The sequence below is a fragment of the Haemaphysalis longicornis genome, unplaced genomic scaffold (genome assembly GCF_048455015.1).
Source record: "Haemaphysalis longicornis isolate Haplotype H1 unplaced genomic scaffold, Haemaphysalis longicornis Haplotype H1 scaffold_10, whole genome shotgun sequence".
Taxonomy (NCBI): Eukaryota; Metazoa; Arthropoda; class Arachnida; order Ixodida; family Ixodidae; genus Haemaphysalis; species Haemaphysalis longicornis.
The window spans coordinates 71,850,078-71,856,912 of NW_027526204.1; the positions used below are offsets into that span (position 1 = coordinate 71,850,078).

Here is a 6,835-nt window from a genome sequence, read left to right on the forward strand (position 1 = left end):
CAATTTGAAGATGCTGCCCTCTCTGCATCCTCGACCATTCTTTGTGGCGTTTTCGTGTGACGTCAGGAGGAAATGACTTGGCTTGACTGCGCTAATTCACGGCACGCGTCGGTCAGTCGGCCCCAGCGTTCAGTCCGCCCGCCGCCGACGGGTCGTCGCAATTCGTTCGCTCAGTTGAAACGAAGCCAGGACACGTTTGTGAATGGAAGAATCTGCCTTTCTTTAGTTGGTTAGTTTGTACACTGTATCAAGCTCCAAATCCAGGTCGCTCCAACCAAGCGCTGCACAAGCTCACATGCGACGCTTGGCCGACTGGTATACGCTAGTAGGAAAATATAAGGCCACTTGAAGGCGGGAGAAGAGTCAGCGAAGTCAATATATGTACTAAGGAAATAAAATCAACTGATACTTTTACCGTAAGCGTATAAAACTAGGTAGCAGGAAGCACTTTTTTTTTTTTTTTTTGCGCTGGGAGAACAGCAGCATGACCACACACCAGCTTCAGCTGGTGGACAGAGCACATAAGCGGCGCGGACAGCATATGGGCTCCAGTGAAGAAGGAACCACTCCTCTTGGTCTTTGAGAAATTTGAATAAAAGTATTTCCTCCTCCTTTGCGAACACTTTTCCGTCTAAGAAATGCACTTGCTAGACGTGAAATATTCTGGAAATTTGGGGGACGCTTACTGCACGAGCGCTACACAAAAAATAGTCAGCTTAGCTGTTTGAAATGCTAGAAATAATAGTAAACTGGTTACACATTACATACCTTATATTTCTGAAGGAGGCAGCGCTGGCCTGTGGCCGAGTGGTCTGGAGTGCTAGGTTTTGCAGTTGATTTTTTTTTTCTGCCGATGTTTTCTATACTGAGTTACACATTTTTGGGCTGTAACGCTCACTGCTACATGAGCGAGTTCGCCGAACGCGCGCAGACTGACACTGACGCGCTAGCGAGTTATCGTTGGCGTGGTGTTGCCATAAGCACCGACTGCTTGCATCAACTGCGTCCACTGCGTAGGCCTCGGCTAGTGATTGCTACGATTCCAAGCCGTTCTGGGAGGCTTATCTTAGGCATTTTACAGCCTTCAACACGGCGGAAGCGCGGTATGGCGATTATTGATATATCGAGAATGCCCATGCAACAATAACGTCGGTTGTCAAGCATGTTTTACAGAAGCGAAACCGAAACTTTTTTGAATGCTAACTTTCGACATCGTCCAATCACGGTGCACCTCCTCCTGTCGTCACAACCTTTAGTTGGTGCTGCCGCCGCAAACCGCGCATGGTAGTTTTTCTTTTGGGCTTTATAAAATAATTACCGACTTATCAGCCAGATAAACAATGAAAAGTGTGTTAATTTGAGCCAGTATACGCAGTGCAAGCAAAACCGGGAAGTTGACCAATTCACTTCGGTGTCCCTTTAAAATCGGCGAGCATGTGATCCCTGAAAGAAGCCACGCAAGAATTCTCAGAGATCACTCAACATTATAGGCTTTCCTTATATCTGCCAGGTCATAAATCCATCACAAAAGAGCAAGAAACCTCACTTCGGCAGCTACAGACCTATACTTTTCCGCACCCTACCCGGCTCCACGCTATATTCCCCACAATGTATACATCCATTTGCCCTCACTGTGGAGAGCTCTCAACCTTGTATCACATGGTGTGGCCATGCCAACATAAGAATATAGGCAGAATACGAAATTCAACTTTAGAGCAGTGGGAGCGAGAGCTGGCCAGCTCTGATCCTGATCATCAGCTTCGGCGAGAGGGCGAAGGCGGCAGCAAGCTCTTCTGGGGTACTGGACTGAGGACTCCACTCACAGCGCTCTTATTTGATGTGAATAAAAGTTTTCCTCCTCCTCCTCGGCACTGACTGACGGAAAGCGGCAGAGCCGATCTCCCAATTGCCAAAATACAGGAATTGTTGGACCCTTTAGCCGACATTTTGAAACGCCTGCACAGGGTAAGTGCAGGAATGACAGAAAAAAAGATAAATCTTCTGCAGCTACTGACCACGAGCCTGATATCGTGCAGCCTGCAGCACCAGAAACTTTATCCGCCCTGAAGAAGGCCACATTAGACTCCATCATCACTGCAGTATATAAGGCAGCTTTTACCCTCCCTATATTAAACAATCACCGCAATTAAGGGCCTTTAAATTCTATCTCATAATACCTTTCAAAAAATCACTCTTCTAGCAGAAAAGGAGCCCCTGGGAAAAACAAAATAGGTACCGGTCCTCCTGTAAATTATAGCCCACTTCCCGAGAAAAAAAAACAGAAAAACACGCACGCGTACACCCAGAAAATATTATACTTCGCAGTTAGGCTACCTATAGTCTAAGCTGTCTACAGTAAAACAATTTTATTTACTATTCATAGTTCCTCAGTTTAGAAAAAAATATTTGTTACGGGAGAGGCAGCAACAGTGCAGAATTAAATTGCGCGAGCAAAGAAAATGCGACAGCATTAGTGAAGACAGTAACCAGATCATCTTAAACTTCGTGCACAGCTGAAACAAGAATAACACTATCATGGGTAACCACACGTATTCCTTTATGCTTTCCCTTAGATTGAATTGTGCCGCCTATACAAATCAACGAACACGAGAAAAAACCTTTTAAGAAGTGCGATTCTCTTCCCCACTCGCCCAGCCGATACAGCGCGCAATTTGTGGAAAACAGAAAAATGTGTGAGCTCAGTTCGGGCTATATTTTAGGCCTACATTAAGAAGAATTGAGTAGGCCTTTGTCACCAAACGATTTTGCGCTATAGGTGGTATTCGTTGCAAAATTTAGCTGTCAATTTCTTCGCTTGGCAACACTGGAAACGGCCACGGACATAGCCGCTGCGCCACGGACATGGCGAGGCTTGGGCCACTGCGCCCCCAGGCCGAAGGAAAAAATTACGCCCACCTCCCCTCGCGGGAACCCTGGTGTGATGCGACGCTGTGGGGGGGTTCGAGCGCAAGCGGAGAGCAACCGTCGACCGAAAGGCCGCCGGGGAGAGGCACACCGGTTATATGCGCAGCGCGCCCGAAGGAGAGGAGACTGCGGAGAGAGAGAGAGAGTACTGCACATGCGCAGCACCACGCGCAGCGCCACCCACCGGCGGAGTGAGAGCGCGCTGGGCCGCACACCCGCAGATGTTGAGAGAGAGTGTTCGCCCTCACCTGGGCACGCGCCGGCGCCAGTGCGTCTGCCGCGGCTATGACGCAACACAATCCACTTTAATCCAATCTAATCCAAGCCACGCCAAGCCAATCCGATCGAATTCAATCCAATGCCCCTCGCGAGAGAGTGTTCGCTATCGGAGAGGAGAGGGGGTGAGCGGAGGAGAGTGCGGACGCCGACGCCGCCGCCGACGACGACGACTACCACAGACGCACGCAGGAAGGACAGGGCCGCCGACAAGAGATGCTCTCAGCGTCGCATCTAAAAACACCGGCGTGCGTCGTCTGCTCCGTTTCAACCAGATTCTCAACGGTGGTGTCAGCATAGAGGTCATTAATCGCACTCACATTGTACTCGAGGCAATACTTTGCGTGCGTTGAGGTAGTGTTTATTAACGTGCAACACAGTCAAGTGCTTAGCACGGACAAGTACCGCCATCCCGCGGAGCCCGACGTAACCAGTGACGGCGCAGCATGGCCTCTGCGATCGGCTACCGGCGGCAGCGCGCGAAGGCCATGGGCGCACTCACACGGTTGCCTGCATGCGCGCAATTAGGATGCGTTCAAGGCATCGGAGCCCATTATGCCTGAGCTATTTGTCACCGGCCATGCGCTCACACTACGCACGAAATGAACGACGAGAATAGAGTTCTAGCATTCCGTATGCCCCGTGTGTTCCGTTGGGACCGCGTTGGGCGGGACCCGGCAGCGCATGCGTGCGTGGGCACGGCGGGGAGGAACCCCCCCCCCCCCCCGCCTTGACGAATGCGTGGGCATGGTGAGGGCCGGCCTGCGGAACTAATCCACCCTCCTGGATGAATGCGCAAGAGTGTCCCGGTCAACACGGTACGAACGGTACAGACGGAGCATACGAGGTGCTAGAACTCCAAGATGTTCCCGACCATGTACATAACGTAACGACAGGATAGAGCAAAGCTAGCCCAACATATGGCAGGGGTCGGCAACCTTTTGAGGCGGAGAGCCAAGTTGCATGACGTCGACACGACGGGGGCTGGACGGCAAATCGGCATCAGCTGGGGGCCAAGGGATTTCCAGGGAACGTTCGGCGAGTTTTCACTAACGTACAAACGTGGAACAATACTGTGCCAAACTGGAATATTGTACTAGACCTGTGTAAAGAAAGGAAGTGAAGACGGTATCTGGCTAAGTGCGAAGATGGGGGACAGACAGTTATAACTGGAAGCAATCTTGATTTGTTCCTCTGCAACCACATTTGAGATCAAAACTGCCGGGCCGGTCTTAAGATTGGAAGTCAAAAGTGGGGAGGGTCTGACGTCTCCCGGGGTGGGGGGGTGGGGGGGGGGGTGCACATTCAGCCCTCAGGCCATAGGTTGTCGACCCCAGATCTGTGGTATCCCGGCCCATCGTTTGAGATTACTGCGCTTTGAGAGCCGAGTAAATTTTAAACGCACCGGAAAGATTCATACACTTAGGCCTATAAAGCTGTATGCTGCAATTAAGACGCGCTGCGTCTACACGTTCGAGCGAACCACGCGCAAGCTGGCACAACTTCTGCAGCAACGTGATCGGGCCCATCATACACTAGCGCCGCAACGCCTGAAAACATGTGATTGCTCGGCCGAGCGCAGTGTAAACACCCATAAAGTATTTTTTACACTGTGGTTTCAACACAGCTGTATCATTAAGAGCACCTCAAATACCAGTCAACTCACATAAACGCTTAGGATAAGCGCAGACGTCGGTACTCCAGCCCCCGGAGAGCTGCCCCTGGTGGCGCGTGCTGGTCTTCGACGGACTATCCCAGGGCGTGCCCTCTCAATGGTAGTGCGCGACCAAACTCGGCTGCGCCTTGGAAAACGCCGCGTAGACAACTCGGCGAGGGAGGCAGGGGCCGGAACGCAGCCCTCAGACCTGGCGGCCAACCGGCGAACGAGGCCTAACGGCGGTGGCGAATGCGCCGAGAGCCCTCACGGCGGTGTTGTTCACCACGCACTCGATCGCTATGGGCACCGGTCAAGAAACTTACCGGAGGATGCGGCCGAACCTGTCCTCCTTGTCCTGGCCCTGGCTCGGCGGCGCAGGGGATGCCCGGACCGTCAGACGACCAGCCACTCACGCCGGCGGCGGAAGCAGTAATGGCGTCAGCAGCCTTCTGCCACGCTCGCGCCCTGTGCGCGCGCGCCCTCTTCTTCTAATCGACGCTCACGTGATGGTGACAAAGATCAGTTTACGACGATGACAACGAGTAGAAAAAGCAAATGTTTATTGAAGAATATTGGCATTTACTCGTTCAGACTCACTCCTATCCTTTGAAGAGTATCAACATTTAAAGTTCGGGATGAATGTTCATTTTTGTGTTTCTCGGCAATGCGAAGTGACCTTCACCGAGCTGCACTGCAGGATTCCTAGGCTAAATTTCTATCTGTTCAGACCAGGGTTTTCGCCTGCGGAACTATGTGTTTGGTACCAGGTGGTGGTGGTGGTGGTGGTGGCCCGAAAAATGGCGCATACCCACTTAGGGGGATTGGCCAAGAAGAGTTATCCCTGAAACAATCGAACGTTTTTTTTTTTGTTTTTTTTTTCTCGACTGTCGCTGTTTCTCAGCAGCTAGACAACTGCTTTTGAAGGACCCTATTGAGCGCTTGGGGTTGACTTGGTCGATTCCACTTGTATTATCTATTGGAGGAACAAACTTGGGGTATGCAGAAAGGGATATATATAATTGCATTCAAGTTTCTTCTTTCTGCTTCACGTTCTTTGAATTGCTGAATGTTGCTAATAATGGGAAATTCGGGTTTTATTTATAACGAAGTTTCCTTTTACGGCCTCTTCCCGGAAATAAATTAGTATTTTGAGGCCCTCACGCATTTCAGCAACCGATTTAGCTTTGGTCAATCACCCCTTGTGGGTACGTGCCCAAAACTTTGAGGGCATCATCATCAGAAGAAGAATTGATTTGATTGATAGTGGGGTTTAACGCGCCGACGCAACGCAGGCGATGAGGCGCGCCGTAGTGGAGGGCTCCGGATTAATTTTGACCCCCTGGGGATCTTTATCGTGCGCCGAAATCTCGTACACACGGGCGTTTTTGCTTTTCGCCTCAATCAGAAAAGCGGCCGCCGCGGCCGGAAATCGAACCCGTGACCTCGTGCTCAGCCATCAGAAGAAGAAGAAAAAGAAGAAGAAGAAGACGTGCCATGGTGGGAGGCAACCAACCAATCTGGTTTTTTAGTTAAAAAAATACACTCTTCTTGGCCAATCCCCCTGAGTGGGTATGCGCCACTTTATGGGCCACCACCACCACCACCAACCAACCAACCTCTCAGCAGGGGCGTCGCCGGCCGCCGGTACTACGGGGTGACCTTCGTAGCCCAGGCTAGGTGGTCTTGTGTCTCTCCGGGTTAGAGCAGCTCAACGCTGCCTCCCGGAGCCCTCAGGAGTAGGCTTGGAGGAGATAATCACGTGGACGGGCCCTCATGTGATGACGACGTCGACCCATGGTTTTAATACTACGCTTAGCATCACTTTCGCCGCAATTTTCTCAGCTTTGATATATTGTTGTTGTTGTTGATCCTGATAATTAATGGCGCATACCCAATCAGGGGATCGGCCAAACAACAGAGGATTGTAAAAATGAATGGTACTCTTATCAATTCACGACACGCCTAGGAAGGATAATT

The 6,835-nt window shown here is 51.0% G+C and overlaps 1 protein-coding gene across 1 annotated transcript in view; it reads right to left on the minus strand.

Annotated features, from left to right (window-relative positions):
* LOC144157786 (abasic site processing protein HMCES-like) overlaps positions 1 to 5,315 on the minus strand; it is a 56,383-nt gene extending 51,068 nt beyond the window's left edge. Inside the window, exon 1 of the mRNA XM_077688544.1 lies at positions 5,182 to 5,315. The gene's annotated coding sequence lies outside the window, so the exon portion shown is untranslated. The remainder of the gene's footprint in view (positions 1 to 5,181) is intronic.
* Between the last annotated feature and the right edge of the window lie 1,520 nt (positions 5,316 to 6,835).